Raw genomic sequence first — 18,388 nt, 5'->3', positions numbered from 1 at the left:
AATTGTTCCTCAAATTCAATGACTCATTATTTTCTTTCAGTGCATGTGGCTTTCTGTGTATAAACTCCAGCCTAGTCAGAAAAATATCCTTCGGTCATTTGTGAGAGCTAGTAATGGTTTCCTAAGGATTAATTCCTCCTAAAAGATACCGTCTGCATTCCTTTGGAAGATGCCTTCCCACAGGCCCTCTCTTACAGCGCTGCACTAAAAATAGAGCTTCGTTGCGACAGCTCTGTGTTGCAATTTTTATGGCTAGGTAGGTGAAGTCACTTTAATTCACCCAGCTCAATTCACTTAAATTTGCATGATAATGTTGTTAATTATCCATGTATTTCAAACCGAATAATGATTTCACAAAAAGATAACACAAGGTCCTGTTTTTCTTTCCTTGTATTTTAAAAATGCGCATAGTGTTTGCATAATTAAAATGCATTTTCTCTGGAATGGAGATTCATATCTATTGCAGGTTGAAGTGCATTCTCATCGGCACGCTGGGACGCCGTGGTCCAGCCGATCTGTGTGCTGGGATGCCGTCCTCCCGCCGCTCGCTCGGCGTGCACGCTCCGGCAGACCTGACTCACCGTAGCTTGCTCCCACGTCAGCGTTGACCGAAGGAAGCTGCTGGGTCTGTGACTCCAACCCGGGTTAATAATCACTGCAAAAGGCTGTGCAAAATGAGCCGCCACCCAGCTCCTCCGTGGCTTTGCTGCGTGGTGGCAGCGGTGGCCGGGAAGGGCAGCAGCTCGCCGGCCGGAGAGCAGACCCTTTCTCTTACCTCCCTGCAGGCAAAGCGGCCGGCGGCGAAGGGCGCTTCCTCTCGGGCTGCCGCTGTCGGCAAATTCGGTCGGTCTTGGTGGCACGTTTACTCCTTGACCTTTCCTGCGGTCTGTGCAGGCGCGGAGATCGGGGCAGGCTGGAGCTCCCGGGCAGGAGCGAGCACCTTCGATGGGGACAGGGTGGGCAGCAACCAGGTATCCCACAGCCCTGGTGGGGGGATGTTCAGCCCTTGCCTCACCACGCACCCTTGGAGCACGGCACTGCCTTAGAGAGCCCCAAAACCCTTCCTGGCCCGAAGAAATAATAAATACAGGGGATATTTTCCCACTCACCTTTCCTTATATTTCTTTTTTAGTGCATCAGCCCGGTTCTTCGGAAAACATAAGGCAGTCTGTCTCTTCTGAGTGCAAAAAGAAGCCTCTTCTTTCTATTTTAAAAATGACCTTGTGGAAATGAGGTTGTACCCCTGCTTTTCTGTTCTGGCTTGGCCTGAAGCAGTCTTCTTGTCCCTTCTCCAAAAGACAGACAAAGCAGATGAGGACAGAGGAGCACTCCCAGTGCTGGAGCAGGAGGGTGCCTGGTCTGGATGCCGGGTAGATGGTTAATGAGATTACAGCATTGGGGAACTGAAACTACAGTCTTTGAAAGGGAAGACATCATCTCTGCTGCTCCCTTCACACTGTTGACTTTGCTTGCTTTGCATGAATGGTTACTGGGCTGGCAAGTGGTCGGGTAAAAAAAAGTCTCTTGGCCCTTCGAGATGAGGAACCTCATCTGGTATTAAATGGAGGTTGTGAGGGGGGTTGAGGTTCATCCTTCCCCTGGGAGAGTGAAAGGATGCTCCCGTGGGGACCTGAGCGGTGCCCAGCACCCCTGATGTATGAGACACATGGAGCTCAACGTCTGCTAGTACTTGAACCAACGTTAATTAAAGCATTTTAATGAGGATGTTTTGAGAACTGCGTGTTAGTCTGTGCATATCTTTCATGAAATATTAAACATCTCTGCCCTTTCAGCAGTGCCTTCCTCCCCAGAAGACCTTCCTGCAAATGGGCTTTGACACTTCTGACAACTTCAGAGCTAAAGAAACCCAGAGAAATAACCTTCTACAAAAATCTTAATGTGATCTTTGATGTTGCAGTCAAAGGAGCACATGCCAGAAAATGTTTTGCTCTCTTTGGTTCATCTTCTGGTTGTGTTTGTTGTTATTTTCCTGTCAGGCACGACAACAAGCAGCTGATTAACTCATTAGCCGAGAGCATCAAAGCGCAGGGCAAGAGCATGAAATCTGCTCCTGCGTCCTCCAGCCGTTCCTCGCAGCTTGGCGGTTTCTGCAGGGCCTGTCTGAGGTATAAAAGGTCGTCTCAGTTACTCGTGGACAGAAGCACGCCCTGTCTTTCTTGAACCCTGTCTCAACACTCGGGGACCGTGGCTGTGCCGGAGCATCTCAGCCTCCATCCACGCTCCAGCCCACGTGTTCATCATCCAGCGGGCAGAGGTAGCCCTACAGCATGTCCCCCCCAAAAAACCACCCCATACCCTATGCCAGGAGCTCCTCAGGGCCACATCACGTGGAGGGTCCCCTGCAGAGAACTACAGCCATGGGACAGGGAGGGAAAGTGCCACATGGTGATGCTCCAGGTTGAGAGGCCAAACCACTTGGTGGAGAGGTGATCTAGAGAGCACACATGCAGTTTTTCAAAGCTGCTCCTAACTATCCAGCTCACTGGAGTTGCAGAAGCAACTGGTAATGTTGAGTTTCTCTTGCAGGTTCAGGTCACGTGGAATTACGCTCAAGGCAGTAGTTTGCACCTGAGTGCTGCTGCCTTGGGTTGAAGGCCACCAAGGTGTTTTCTCCCCTAAGTGCTGTGCTCCATTGCAGTGTGGCTATCGCCCAGCCTTGAAAAGACCAGTGATGCTCCAGGTCTCACTGGTGGAGGGTAAGGTGATGTACTGGGTATGTGTGGTGGGGTTTTTGGTAGTAGGGAAGGGGGTCCAGGGATGGCTCCTGTGAGAAGCTGCTAGAACCTTCCCCGGCTCCAAGTTGGACCCGCCTCTGGCCAAGGCTGAGCCCATCAGCAACAGTGGTAGCACCTCTGGGATAACTTATTTAAGCAGGGAAAAACCTGCAGCGGAGGGGGAGAGTGGGATGTGAGAGAAACCCCTATGCAGACAGCAAGGTCAGTGAAGGAGGGCGAGGAGGTGTGCCGGAGGAGGGGATGCCCCTGCAGCCCGTGGTGAGACGGCAGGCTGTCCCCCCCAGCCCATGGAGGGGAGTGAAGGAGCAGATGCCCACCTGCAGCCCGGGGAGAGAGGAGCCCACGCCGGAGCAGGGGGATGCCCCCCAAGATGGCTGTGACTCCGTGGGAAAGCCCACGCTGGAGCAGTCTGTGCCTGAAGGACTGCAGCCCGTGGGAAGGACCCACGCTGGAGCAGTTTGTGAAGAACTGCAGCCTGTGGGAAGGACCCACGCTGGAGATGTTCGTGGAGAACTGTCTCCCGTGGGAGGGACCCCACGCTGGAGCAGGGGAAGAGTGAGGAGTCCTGCCCCTGAGGAGGAAGGAGCGGCAGAGACAACGTGAACTGACCACTACCCCCATTCCCTGTCGCCCTGCGCTGCTGGAGGAGAGGAGATAGAGAATTCGGGAGTGAAGCTGTGCTGGGAAGAAGGGAGGGGTAGGGGCAAGGTGTTTTAAGATTTGGTTTTATTTCTCATTATCCTGCTCTGATTTGATTGGTAACAAATTAAATTGATTTTGGTTTTTTTTCCCCCCAAATCGAGTCTGTGTTTTGCCCGTGACCATAACTGGTAAGTGATCCCTCCCTGTCCTTGTCTCAACCCACAAGCTTTTCATTATATTTTCTCCTCCCCATCCCACCAGGGAGGGTGGAGGAGTGAGCAAGCGGCTGCATGGTGCTTTGTTGCTGGCTGGGCTTAAATGATGACAGGTGATCTATCCGTCATCTATATATACCTGCAGCCCTTCAGAAGCAAAGGATTGGCAAATAGTTTGTTGCACTCTTGGTAAAATCTTGCAGACCTGAGTATTTGTCTGTGCAAACCTCACAGATGTGACACAGGAGCGCAGCAGGGCCATGGCTTCCCAGGAGTGCTCCCACACAGCAGACACCCAAGAGATCACCGGCAGATACCCAACAGGTACCCAGCATGTCTCTTGCCTTCCACCTTCTCTCACTCCTACTCCAAGGTCATGATCTCCTGCCCTATCTCCTCTTCGCCTCCAACATGTATCTCCATTTACACCCCACCAGCTTCTGCCTCCTCCTTGCTCGCACCCCTTGACCCAGCGCCTTGGCCCCAGGTGTGTGAAGCCCAGCAGGACCAAGCCGGCTCTGCCCAGGGGCCTCACCACGCTCTGCCAAAGCTTCTGACTTTGGCTTTAGCAGCCTCCTAAAACTTCCACCACCCATCAGGTGTTAAGTGTCCACCCCACCCACGACTGTGGTTCGTCTGACTTCCTTGAGCATCTCTCCTAACGAATCACTGCAGCCCAGCGAGGCTGGAATGCACCCCAACAGCGTCCTGCAGCTACGTGCACAGGAGCCTCCCAAGCTGAAGAACAGTCGGTATTTATGGGTAATACTGGGTTCAGGTCCATTATGCGTGGAAAGGGAAAAGACCAGATTTTGCACCTGCAGACCTAAAAAGGACTCACGGATTAACTCCTTGTTTTTGTCCTAGAGCAAAGGTCTTTGCAAGGAGGTTGGTCGCACTGGCAGCGCTGGGCAATCAAAGCTGTTCCTGGAGAACTCATCAGAAAGATTCATGGGTTGGTAGCGTAACCAATGGTAAAATGAAGGAGAGGAGGCTGGCAGGATTAAAGCATTTTTGCATTGCTGAATCTCCCAAGTCCCAGCCCTGGCAGCGGTGCTGCTGCTGAGCTCCCGGTTCTCCAGTGATCCCCTCTCTCCTGCAGCCCAGCCGGCCTGTGGTTCGTTTAGCACCGAGGGAAAAATCAAACACTGAGGCCCTTTGTTTTGCAAATCTGCAACACGAACAGGCATCTTTGCAAAGACCAGTGTGCACTTGCACACCCAACACAGACTTTGTTAGCACCTGAAGCCCCCTCCTGACATGGTGCTCCACGGAAGGAGATGTAAGGAGACATAATCCCAAATGAAGTCATGCGAGGAAATGGTTATATTTTTTTCCCTTTAAATAAGAAGCTGCCACAGTGCTCCTGAGAAATAGATATCCAACAGCAAGCCGCAGGCAGTCTGAGACGACAGATACATGTTTAAATAATGTCTTTATTCCAGTTCAGCTGAAAAAATAATTATTGAATTTGGGTCTTAAGCCAAGAAGTACCTTTGTTTCTGAGTGCTCATTGATTAAAACATTTTGTGCTTTCAGCTGGGTTCTAATAAAGACACTACATTACTCTTCACACAGAGTATTAAAATAATATCTTTATTTCGGAGGAGAGAGGAATTTAGAGAGTGACCTTCATGTTTCTTGAGATTTGAAGAATTTCACCCAGCCTAGAGAAACTCCTACTTGTAAACTCCGGGATTTCTGCTGGAACAGGAAGTTTCTCTCGCATTGTTATCCAGCAAAATGAGCTCTGGATTATATTTAGCTCCATTCATTCAGCACAATGAAAGTAAGGCTCCAGCCAATTTCCTTAAGCAAGTTTATTAATAAGCACTAGTTGTTTGGTGGCTGGTCATTTCTAGGTGGCTGGGGAAGATGATATATGCAGCACAACCTCCCTCCCTCCTCTGAACAAGGTTCCCAGTGGATTTGACCACTTGAAGCACTTTATAATCTTTACTGGGTACCTGTGCAAGCCTGGCAGCCTAGACGTTGTCCCAGGTACAGCTTCCAACCCTGCCCTGGTCATTCATGCTTGCCGGCCCATGCTTCACTGGAGCTGCAAACAAACCATTAAGGGAAGTTAGCAGCTTTTAAGCTAGAGGTAAATAATCTTTCAGTGGGTCTTAACTACGGGCTCGAGGCAGCTCTGTGTAAAAAACTACTAACGCTGCAGCTGCTGAGCTGGAGGAAGCCACACTCACTGCAGATACTGCAATAACAGCAAAGGATCCCTGCGTATGGGAGCACATGTTGAAGCCACACACAAACCAGGAGCCTTGGGTCAGTGAGGTCAGCTACAGCCTGGCTGTAAATCCTGGCTTCATCCGTTGCTTTCTGTGTATCTAAAGACAAATCGCTTGGGGTGTGTCTCTTTTGAGGGCTAGAAAACAGACTTAAGGTGGTTTTATGCATGACAAACTTCATGACCCATAAGTTTTCATCCCTTTTGCTGGCTGTCACTTGGTTTCAAAGTATCTATAGTGTGTTAAGGATATGCTGAGCTCAAAATATCTCCTGCCTGTGCCCAACTAATTTAAACTACGTGACTTGAAATTTGGGCTTGCCCTATAGAACTGAGCTCTATATCACCCACCTCTGCTTGTAGTCATCAAGGGGAGAGATCTGGAGCTGAGTGTCTCTGCAACACTTTCAGCAGTGGAATGTACTTCTCTTTAGGCCCTGAGCAAAAATCAGGCAATATGATGTCTTGGCTTTGCTTGGACAGGAAAAACTCGTTGCTTTCCTCCCACTGGGAGTGATGGTGGGGAAGTGAGTGGACGTGATCTCCTCTGTGATTCTGCAAAAACAAAGTATAGCAATATGTTGCTGTCCTCTCTCCATCTAGAAGCTGTGGTAGGGTGCCTTCACAGGTTATGGGCGCAAGGGAAGAAAGGACCTGGGATACACTATGTGGCAATCACAACCATCACAGTTGGGGATCAAAGGTAGAGGAAGGAGCAATGTTAGTCTAACTTCTCCCTACAAACTGTAGATGTCCAGGTACAAGAAAGAAAAATTATCTGGTACTCTGGAAACCAAACACAGTCCTGGGAAGGTGGTGGTCAGCAGGGTCATGGGTCCTTTACTGGAACAGCTGGAGCTGTTGTTCCCTCAGTGCCCACCTTGTCTCCTTCAGTGCCCATCACATCAGCCGTGATAGCACTGAGACTTCCCAAAGCTCAGCAGTTTGCACATTTCAGCCTGCAAACCCAGGCATTGCTGCGAGGCACGTGTTTCAGCCAGACCTGGAAGATCTCAGCCAAAAGGACTGCAAATGGACTTAACTTTTTCTAAGGACAGCCGAGACTGTGTGCCATCAGAGCATGGCATCTTCAAAACAGGCACAAAGGAGGTAGGTAAGGCCACCTAAGCCAGCCAAACATGTTATAAAAGCAACTTATAAAAGTAATAAAATATTAAGCCACAGAATTTCTTCAAATCTTAGCAATTTTTATGTATGTGTATGGTTGGCACTGCTGTTATTCCTGCCAAGCACTCAATTAGCACTTGAGTTAGTAAGATGTTTTAATGGCTGTTAAATTAATCAAAAACTCTGACACTGTCTTCCAGTGTTTTGCAAGGGAAAGATATTCTTTCAGCCCAATTCCTACGTTATCATTGCCACTAATTATTTGTGTTTATTCTTTTTACTATGGTTATTTGATTTCATTTGAAACTAGATCCAGTGATAGGGGGTGTAATTTGGTATTTTTCCCTAATGTGCTGAATAGATGAGGATTAGAGCCCCACAGCTATGAGAAAATGAGTCCTCATAAGCATTTGTTCAAACAGAAATCACAGAGCCTTTTTGATGACTGTCATACCCCCTTTGATTTGCTCTTCATCAGTGCTTTTGCTAGTTTATTCACAGAAAGCTTTGCCAAAATGAAAGTATTGCTAAGAAAGGTGAAAACATGTAGTAGCCCAGGAATACCTGTGAAAATGTTTGGACTGACCTGTGCCACAGCTGGTTTCTTCTGGTGGTCTGACAGTGATCCAGGCAGGAAAAAAAAAAAATATTTTGAGGATTAGCTCATCAAGTCACTCAAAACAGCTAGTGTACTATAAATAGAAGGAAAACATCAAGTAAAAGCAATATGCACTATGTCCCCAAACCCAGGGATTTAGAATTGTTTCATCCTGAAAAATTAAAAGAACAAAAGAAAACACATGATCTGTGGGCTGACAGCTTTGCCCCGGCTGGGGCGCTGAGGATGATGGTCTCCCACCCAGGCTGGGAGTGGGGTCGATGTGTAATGGGGTTGTTGTAGGTCTTGGTCTGAGATATCTCCCTGGCTTCGTTCAAACTGATGCTTCTGCTGTGAGTGGAATAGCCTAGGGCTGGAGCTCTGCTGAGAGAAATGAAAAGCTTTCATAAAATTATGTCATGTGCTGAATCTGCCAGCCTGTCGTGTAATAATAGCTAAAACTTTCTGTAATTAAAACAAGTAGCTAGTTATGGTGTCTGACCATGATCAAAGCTCTTTTGTCTGCTTTGACAGTTGGCACATGTGAAAGATTTTGGCTTACATGGAAAATACTGTTGTGGTTTTTCTCTTGGTTTTAAATGGCAAGAAACATACATCTCGGATTATCCCTAAACTGAAAGAAAACAGTAACGGGAAACTGAGAACCAGAATGTGCATGACGTAAAATGTCTACGATTTCTGGCAGACAGCTCCTCTACCCAGCCATCATCCCTTTGGAGCGGTTGACCCATTGCTGCAATGCAAATGGTTGAATCATGTCATTTCATATTTCTGCAGAGATCGGAATAAAGTTCTTCAGAACATTCCCAAATGGTCTGCACTGCCTTTTTAAAATAAGAATTGCTTTTGCATAACAAATATTTGTCTGAATTGTGACAAACCAATTGTCTCCCATTAGAGGATTTTTTTTCATTACTTGGATTGTAATTGTTTTGAGACATTTTATGGATAAAAGCTACCTTTCAGTTCATGAGAGAAATCTACGTTATTTTTCCATATTCATGTCTGGTATCCGTATTACAAAATAAAGGGCTTGGTGAGTAAATATAAACTGCTTTTGCCCTCAAATTCCTCTTCATCTCAAAAAACCCCCAAACTAATCCAGAATTCCTTTTGCATCTCTGAAAACATCTACTTCCGCTTAGAAGGCTCTGGAAGTATAAATATGAAGAAGTTTTACAAAAAAACAGATGTGAACTGATTGGCTGAGGAACATCAGCCAATAATATGATGTTTTAAACATTATATTAGGCAACAAAACATCATCTGAGGGAAGTGGCCAGCAGAGTGTATTGCTGAGCATCGAGATTTTTCCGTCCCTTCTCCTGAAGTTCTGAGGTATGTTGTGTGAAGATTTGCTTCTTCCACATCTGTGTGCAATCATGTCTTTTTGTGTTTCCTGTAATTTAAAATTATGTCTTGAGAACTCAGTAGACACAGGCTGAATATTCCCCCAAATTCAGCTATGTTTGATGTGGGTCATCTTTGTATCTTGGTCATGGCCGGTAGAATGGGTTCTACCTTCAAGCGTCACTCTGCATGCAAGTGTGCCTACACCCTGTTGCTTCTGGCCAGACATTTTTCTGCCTTTGCATCTTATCAGAGATGACAGGAAATTTTTATTCCTCCTTATTTGGATATCTGGTTAATGAACTGATCTTCCATCATCTTGGGCCACCTCTGGTTCAGAGGGCAGGACTTCACTGTGAATGGTCAGAGTCCACCTCTTCAGTCTGTGTGGTCCTTGGAGCAACTCCAGCTCCATGGCTGGTGCTTTTGGCCCTGGAGCAGACTGCAGAGCACGCAGGACCCACTCGTCCCTGGAGGTTTAGCCAACAACTACTGCCAAGTCCTGCTGACCTTTGTGAAGATCTCCAGCGGTTTGTATCTTGGTAATGCCCCATGTCAGACTGCACCTTCTCCAGTTGTAATCTTGGTTCCATATAGTACTGTCTACAGAACAACCCACCCTTATCTCCTCTTGGGTATGTGACAATTGCTTTTCTGGTGTATGAAGAGGAGATGCTTTCCAAGCACAGAGACAGCCATCCAGAACGCTTGTATGATGTGCTCATGTGGGCATTTCAGTAGCACAAGATATTTGGTCATTACAGAAACAAAACTTCAGCTCAAACATGATGAACCACAGCACCAGGCAGATTGCAGGCAAAGGTGTCATTAACATATCCAGGGACATTGCCTCCAGGTGATGACGGACAGTATTACCATCATGTGCAATACCATCAAGCAATGTGCTGTGACATTCCCCCATCCCTGGCAGGAAGCTGTTGACCTATGGAGCTTTCCTATTAGATTAATTTATCTACAGCTCACCTTCAACGAGTGATTTTAATTGACAACCGGACTGATCTACCTCCCATGGAAGATGAGCACTGGCATTTTGTAGACTGGTTTCTCGGACTGGAGACATTTGGAAAGAAACCTATTTACTGCAGATGTCAATGCAGAAGAGTCGAACCTGCTGTCCTCAGAAAGGAAGGGGTCAAAGGCTGTGGCTGGACCTGTTTCTGCTCCTGTGCTTGTTCTGATTGCCTGAATGTGGCCATCTTGGTCCTACTGCTGGGATTTCCATTGCCTATTTCAAAGAGCTCCGTGGAATGCCACCTCCCTTTCCTGCTCTCCCTGTGCAGAGCTCTGGATCCACGCTTGTCCCCAGCTCCTCATGGCATTTACGCCAGCCAGCTCTCACCGTTAGGACCTGCCCACTCCTCTCTGCAAAGGAACTTTTCACCAGTAGTGGAAAGGGACAAGAAACATTCACCTGGCACAATACACTTGACTTTCCGTTGGCAATCTTACACGCTGAAGGTGAAAGACTTCAGTCTCTGCTGTAGCTCAGTCAGGGTCCATATGCAGCCTCAAATGGATGAGTATTGATATTTTTACATCCCTCCATCCTGAGATCTCATAAATGGTGATGGATATTATTCCTTTGTCTCTGGTACAGGTGAGAGGGAAGTGTCCCTCACCAAAATCTCCACCATACTGGGTGTTTGTCTACTCGTTGCGTGAATGTGCATGTTGACTATACCCATACTTCTAACCTTGCTTACCATAACCAGCCTCTCTTTTTGCATACACAGGCTTCTGTGGAGTTCTCTTGAGTCATCAGGGATTCATTCAGCTTAATAATAAAACAAAAGATTTGTGTTATTACTATTATAGTTTGAAGTGTTTCTCAATATTGTATTGTCTCACACCAGGATATGGTTAAGTAGGAGAAAGATGGAAGCTGTATTTCGAGCTGGGCATGGGAAAACTAGACTGTAATTCGCATGGTTGCACAAGGTACAGGAATCTATGGTGCAGTTTAACATTTTATCAAGCTGAGAAACTCTAGAGCAGAAAGTTTCCCTGAAACCCAAAAGCTGAAAAAATATTGCTGTTTTGCACCATTTAATTTCTTATGTGATGTGAGCGTTGTGCAGTTAGGGTGATGCAGTTCTAGTGGGCAGGACTAGGAAAATGGTATCTTCTGTGATGGTAACTGGATTTTTTCTGATATTACTTTCTATATTGATGCTTACCTTTCTTTCTGGAATGCAGCATATATATATTTTTTCATTCATGTTTGTGTGTGTATAAATGCAGACATACATAAGTACATATGTATGTGTTTATATATGCATACACACACACGGCCCAGGGGACCTGCCTATGTCTGTACAAATTCCGTTTGAATTCAAAACTCTGCTTCTATTCACTTTAACTTTCAGTGCTGATTAATGGCCATTTCACAGCAGAAGAATGATCTCAGCTCCAACTCATGGCATCAAGGACCATCAGCACTGTCCTCAGAGCACTTGGCTTTTTGTGCATCTCTTCTACTTGAAAAAAAGGACAGAAAATCTCCAAAACTGAGAGATACACAGAGATCAGATTCTACTGCAGAAGGGACAGACAGTCCCCCCAAAACAAAAAGACTTTGTCTAGAACTAGAAGACTGTGCGGAGACGAGTGGGCCACAGCTACGTCCTGTTTCTTGAAAGACACTGGTCCAAACCTCAAAGGACTCAAGAAGCACTAAGTAAACCCAGAAAGGGGAAGGCATTCAGGTGTTTATTTTTTTTCAGAGATGTTTTTATTGTTTGCTGGACTTTTTGAGTATAAAGCGAAGGTGACCTTGAGAAGTTCCTCTGCAAAACTTTCATGTGCATTGATCCGCCACACACGAGTTCCCAGGAGGCTGAAACTGGAAGAGGTCAGATGTTTGAAAGCACACTGGCTCAGGTGGAGCTGCTCATAAGATCTGCAGCCTGAGACTTAGATGGACCTGTTATAAAGGAGCCAGTAAACAAAGGATTTCTAAAACGAGTAACATGTATATTCCTCTAATGTTATACATCTGGTTTTAAACAAAACCAGATGTATAACATTAGAGGAATATACATTTAAATAAAAGCTTAATATTTAAACGTCAACAGCATACTCCCATGGCAGCCACTAAAGTGAATGCAAGATAAAACCCCCAGATAATATAATAAACATGAAGAATTCCTGCAGGGAGGGATCCTGAGGTGCTCTGCAACTCTAAAATGATACAGAGAAGACTAATAATTATCAGTTTGCTGTGAACTGGGGTCTCGTCTTCTGGAAACCCCTGCAGAGAGGAATGGGATAGGTTTCCCAGACGAACACGAAGTACTGCTGGTTCGATATTTCCCTCCTCCTGGGCATGAACAGTTTGAGAATCTTCTACCAGCTTTTTCAGTAAATCCTTCCTTTACTACACATGTAGTTCAATCTCTCCTGCTCCTTAGCTGAGCATGGTCCTACTTGCCTGCAAAATCACTAAGTCCTGAAGGAAAGCTACACTTCAAGGGTTTCTTTTTAAAATCTTTTTATCAAAATATATATAGTTTGCCCAGATAAAATGATAGATCAGTGGCATAAGCTCCTGTAATGAACGCAGTAGCAAATGCTAAGCAGGTGCTGCGGTCTTTGTTACCTCCTTCTAGAAAAAGCAGAGTAAAGAATCCCGGTTGTGTCCTTCCACCTCTGCCTTCCACAGCCAGCTGTATTGTGGCATCTCTCCAGCTTCTGGCAAAACATCTCCCACCCAGACAACTGTGAATGTGTTTCATGTGGTCAGAGAGCACTGGAAAGACAGGCCAGAAATTCAGCCTGTTACGCTAAACCCAACAAATAGGAAATTATCTGCATATAAATATAGTTTATGCTTTTCCACTTGAAAGGAAATCCCCTTATCAGCTCAGTCTCAGATGAAAACAACCACTGTGAGCTGAGCCAAGTGCCCTTGCTGCGAGGAATCAGTGGCCTTCCCTGGCAACTGAATCCATGCCTTTATGGCCCTTTGGGGAAGGAGTTTTACCATATTGTGTAAAACAAGTTGCCAGACAGAGCTGTTGAAGGGCAAAGTGGAGCATGGAGATAGCACATGGCTGTTTTGCTCAGCCAGATACTGGGAACTGATGCTGGGAAGGAGATGCGAGGTTGGAACAGATTTGTTGGGTCAAATGCCTTTTTTTTTTCCCTTTTAAGTAGACTGCAGCCCTGCTGCCACTGAAAGCAACGAAAATGTTGCTATTAAATTTAAAGAAAGTAAGAATCACTGAAAACTCTTCCTCGCTGCCTGAATGTTCAAATCGTAGTCCTTCCTCCATTCTCCCCTTCTATGTGTTTTCATCTCAAAATGCACTGGGTCGAAGTCATGAAGTCCTACAGAGCTGAAGACTATGCAGGTACAGGTGGGATGAAGTATTTTATTTAAAAACAACCCTGAAGTTCCCTGCTGCAGTAACACAAAGCTGTCTTAAAAAATTACCCCCCCCCCTCCCCAAAAACAACCAACTAAAAAAAAAAACCAGTTACAAGGATTACAGGGTGGCATGATGCCCTGGATAAATACAGTGCTCAGAAATTCAGCACCGCCACATACAGAAGTAGATGCTGGTCCATGTAGTTGTGAGGAAGCACAGCAACCCCTTTAAACTCTCCTAAGCAACCTCTGGGAAAGACATCTTTTTCCATGTTCTCTGATGGCCAGAAAGGTGTTTTTTTACCTAAGAGGAGCAAGGATGTGGCTGATACAGATAGAACTTGGCAACACCCACTAGTGGGCTCTATGAATGTCTCATACAGGGCTTGAAACATAAATTTTTCTCTGCAGCCAGCCTGGTCCAACAGATTCAGCGTAAGAGCAGAAAGTGGGAGCTTGCTCTCCCGGCGCTCCGATGAGCCACCCACCTCCTTCTCGCCGAGGCTGTGCTCTCCGAGGGCTGGGCAAGCGCAGGCAAAGAGCGAGTCTTGCTACTCAGATGAATTCCCACCGGCCCTGTCAGGACGGTTTTTATGAGCGGCCGTGGTGAGTCCCTCTGTCTTTCTGGGGTGACTCACATGCTTCACAGTGATCCCAAAGACCCTGCACCGGGCAGAGCAGCCCTGCACCAAGAGCAGCTGAGGAGGGAAGGAGCAGCGACTAGATGGGACTGGAAGGACAAATGGGCTGATAGCACGTTCAAATTTCCCTTCAGCTGTTGCCTACGGTGGAGTTATGAGCAGCATCAATCGAGCACGAATGTGCCTTTCCCAAGCAAGGGGAGATGGTTCCCGGCTCCCTGGGGGACTCCAGCGGCAGCCACGGCCCAGCAGCAGTGCCTGCCCGGGGCATCGACCCACCTCCGGGTAAGAACAAGGCTCGCATGGCATTTTCAGCATCCCTGGTCCCTGTCAAATCCTCTGGGCTGGCAGAGCATCGCTCTCCCACCCCTATCCTGCCCCAACGACCAGAATTCGTTTCCCCCAGTTGCAGGGGGGAGCATCCCACTGCGTGAGCCCAAAGAAACAATTTTTATATCTGGTTTCCACTGAAACATAGCATCATTTTCCTGATTGCATGGGGTCGGTTAAAGTTCTCGAGTTGCGTTGCGGAGGTTTTCTCCACAAAAGCGGGGGTGTTAACCATGGTGGCATGGCACAGCTCCAGCTCCGCTCGCACCACTCGGCTCTCCCCCTGCTCTGGCAGCCGGGGCAGAGCAGCCCCACACTGTTTAAACAGCTGCCTTGTTTCATCTGGGAGGTGGCTGCCCTTCAGTCCTGGGAGGAGAGCTCATCTTCTGGATAGTTTGCATAACAATTAACATTTGTCAGCTGAGATCTGCCTGGTGAAAGATCACTATTTACAAGTAGGCGGTGAGTCTTTCTAGGCTGGAATACTTCTTGAACCACAAAAAACTAAGCTGAGAGCCGGAGCGAGCCTGAAGGTGGGCTGATTTCACACGGCAGGTTTAGGAGGAGTTTCTTTTGCATTCAGCTCGGAGGTAGAAAAGCAGAGCTGCTGCGGAAGGGGGGATTCTTTAGCTCTTACAGATTTCATTCGGTTGTTCCAATGAAATAAATACATCCGCCTTAAACAATTGAAAGAGGTATTTACTGCCTGTGGTTTAACAACTGTACTAAGTCAAAGGGACCAGTCAACTAGAGCCTTATAATTCTTTTCTAAAGAGAGGATGAGAGAAAAGAATGAGACGACAATGCAGTATTTATAATAAAGATGAAATGAGTGGAACTCAATGGCGCCAGCAGCCCCGGAGCTCCTGCTGCTTGGGCTAATGCATTTTGCATTAGCACGTCTGGATATCTGGCACTGGAATGTCCTGAAAATGCTTTTACAAAATAGCGGCATTCTTACAGCAGTGGCATTTCTTCCAAGCACCACCACCGACTGGTGCAGCTGGGATGGACAGCCCCTGCAGCTGGGTGAATCACCAGGAAGGTTTCAGGCGACTGAGACCTGTTATCCACTTGCCTTCTCGCAGCTTTTTGCCCTGCTCACCTCTGCATGTTGACGAGCGGCTGCACCTAAAGGGCTGACACCCTCACGGGGCACCTGCTCGAGCAGGGGTGGGTATAGGGGGTACCCATCCCTGCCTGGGAGCTGGGGGCTTGGCCCACGAAGGCAGGATCCCTGCCTTCTCAGGTTATAGTGGGGGGCTACTGGGCAGCTAGATATCACCGTGAACATACAAACACAAAATTACATCTGTAAGTAGATTTGCTCTGCACTGGCTAAATAAATAACATCTGTGTTACAAGAACCTCTAGATCTGTATCCCACACTACACTATTACTCCAACAGCTAATTTTATGTTTGCCTTGGAAGCAATGCAAAATCCTCCAAGGAATTAATAGCCAGCAACTGCATATCACCAGAACAATTTATTTTTCATTCCTTCCCCCAACAGACTAGAGAGATATGTGTCTCTTATTTCTTTCTGAAACCTGGATTTGAAAAACTTCGTGTTGCTGCATCTTCCCATAACCCTGCAGAATGACAACAGTAGTTGTCATTAGCTCATTAGCAGTAGTGAGCAAAGCCCAGCAGCACCCCAGGACAAACTCTGGGGCAGGTGGAAAGGCTGCCTGGGCGTAGGTGTCACCAGAAGCAGATGGCAAATGGTACCTTCTTTTTAATAATTATGATCATAGAAAGGGGAAACTCAGCACTTCAGGGTTTTCTTTTGGTTTTGACATACATAAATGATTTCTTGTCCTAAGAAGTAAGTGATACCAGAATCTATTTCAATAATTCTTAAAATAGAGACCTTGGATGTTTGGTTTTCTTTCTGCCTAAGCCTCTCTTACATGGGCTTATCTCTGCACAGAAGCAGCACATCAGTCTGAGGGCAAAAATGAAAACGGTGTTAGAGGCTGCCAAAAAGTGTGGGAACAAGTCAATGAGGAGTGAGACAGGGAGAACGAAATAAATTGATGAAGTTGGCCTGATTGCTGAATGCTTAACTCCAGCTAAGAACAGGGCTTCTTCCTTCCAAAAATAAGGCTGATCTCAGCCTCTGACCCCCAAATGATGGAGCAGCAGGACTTTGGTAGTAGCTATGAGCTCTGGCACTCTGATCCCAGCCAGCACTGAACCTCACGTTCATGGACAAATTACTTCTGGCTTGATTTTTCAGCAACCCCTTTTGTTCTCAGTAGGACATGTTGGTGCTGAACTCTACAAAATCTGCTCGTAATAGCTTGACCTCAGATATGGAAAATACTTATCAGACCCATAGGATGTAGGCAGGGTTGTTTAGTTACCAGAGCACAGTGCCTAGAAACCGTGCAGTGGTGATAAGTCCAAGCCACACCGCTTTTCACTGCTAACCCGCTCAGATACCGAAGGAGAATGGGCATGTTGACTTCACCCAAACTGGAGGGTGAAAAGAAACCAACACCTATGTTTTAAGACAACTCTGATGAGATGTGTCTTGCAATGAGTTACTTACATAAATCAAGGCAGGCAGAGACTTTCAGAGAGAAGGACGGCACCACAACAGAAGCCTGAGCTGTGGAGATAAATTAGTAAAAAGGCCTTCAAATACCACAGGTGGCAATAGCCCAACGCCTGGGATATTGAGCCAAAGGGGAAGTCTCCAAAGCAGGCAGAGCGCCCAGATTGTGACTTGCCACATTTAGGCTGTTGAGGCTGGTTGAGATATGGCTTGGATCTGGAGGTAAGCTCTGGACAGAGGTTTTGATGTGACTTGTTGCTGGTCAGAAGAGCTCCCTGAGGCAAATGTCTGACACTGAGTAACCTCTGTGTCAGGTTTCCAGTGCATCTTCGAGGCTGGATTGGTGTCTGGGAGGAATGTGAAGTATTTAGCAGCATGGACGGACGTTGCCTGCTTCCAGGAGGATGTGCCGCTGGCCTCGCTCCACAGGTTCCCTGGGGATGGGCTAGGCTTTAACTGAAAGCTCTTGTAAGTATTGCAGACTGTTTTAGAGGAAGACTGGACACCCTGGGACTGCAGAAGGTGCACATCAGGGCAGAGTCCTCCACTTCTTCAGGCAGAAAAGCCAAAATGTTGACTCTTGAAACTGATGCTACAGAGAGCAGGTCTTGGAGCCCGTTCCAGGCTCTCGGGAAGCAGGAAAGCCCCTGTCCTGGTTTTGGCTGGGATAGAGTTAATTTTCTTTCTAGTAGCCACTATAGTGTTATGTTTTGGATTTAGGATGAGAAGAATGTTGATAACACACTGATGTTTTCAGTTGTAGCTAAGTAGTGTTTGTACTAAGTCAAGGATTTTTCAGCTTCTGATGCCCAGCCAGCAAGAAGGCTGGAGGGGCACAAGAAGTTGGGAGGGGACACAGCCAGGGCAGCTGACCCAAACTGGCCAATAGGGTATTCCATACCATGGGATGTCATGCCCAGTATATAAACTGGGGGGAGTGGGGCTGGAGGGGCGCAGATTGCTGCTTGGGAACTAACTGGGCATCAGTCAATGAGTGGTGGGCAACTACATTGTACATCACTTGTTTTGTATATTCCAATTGTCTTATTATTATTACTGTCATTTTATTATTATTATTATCATTATCATTATTTTCTTCCCTTCTGTCTTATTAAACTGTTTATCTCAACCCATAAGTTTTACTTTTTTTTTTTCAATTCTCTCCCCCATCCCACTGAGGGGGGGAAGTGAGTGAGCGGCTGCGTGGTGTTTGGGTGCTGGCTGGGGTTAAACCACGACAGCCCCTCATGTTCCTACCCTAAAACAACCTCGGCACAACTTTCTAGTGGGATGCATTTCAACATTCTTTTCAAGCATCAATGCTTTTTTACCACCTCCTCATCTCCTGGATTGCTACTGCTTTGCCTTCTTTCTAGTGCAACCACTGCCTCAGAGAGTCTGGGCTGCCGCTCAGCCTGGATGAAGAAATGGCCATGGAGGAATATGATTTGTGACAGGTAATTCTGATTTATGCCATTTAGTGCTATAACACAGGGATTTGAAAACAA

At 46.7% G+C, this 18,388-nt stretch overlaps 1 long non-coding RNA gene across 1 annotated transcript; it reads right to left on the bottom strand.

Annotated features, from left to right (window-relative positions):
* Positions 1-5,042: 5,042 nt before the first annotated feature.
* Positions 5,043-11,929, bottom strand: LOC121233541. The gene is made up of 4 exons (XR_005933205.1): positions 10,680-11,929; positions 7,573-7,601; positions 6,210-6,413; positions 5,043-5,672 (listed from the first exon to the last, which is right to left on the bottom strand). It is a non-coding gene; the product is annotated as an uncharacterized LOC121233541 (long non-coding RNA).
* Positions 11,930-18,388: the final 6,459 nt, after the last annotated feature.

This window comes from Aquila chrysaetos, chromosome 1 (assembly GCF_900496995.4).
Source record: "Aquila chrysaetos chrysaetos chromosome 1, bAquChr1.4, whole genome shotgun sequence".
NCBI lineage: Eukaryota > Metazoa > Chordata > Aves > Accipitriformes > Accipitridae > Aquila > Aquila chrysaetos.
The sequence above is the reverse complement of the archived record's forward strand: the minus strand, read 5'-3'. Positions and strand labels throughout refer to the sequence as shown.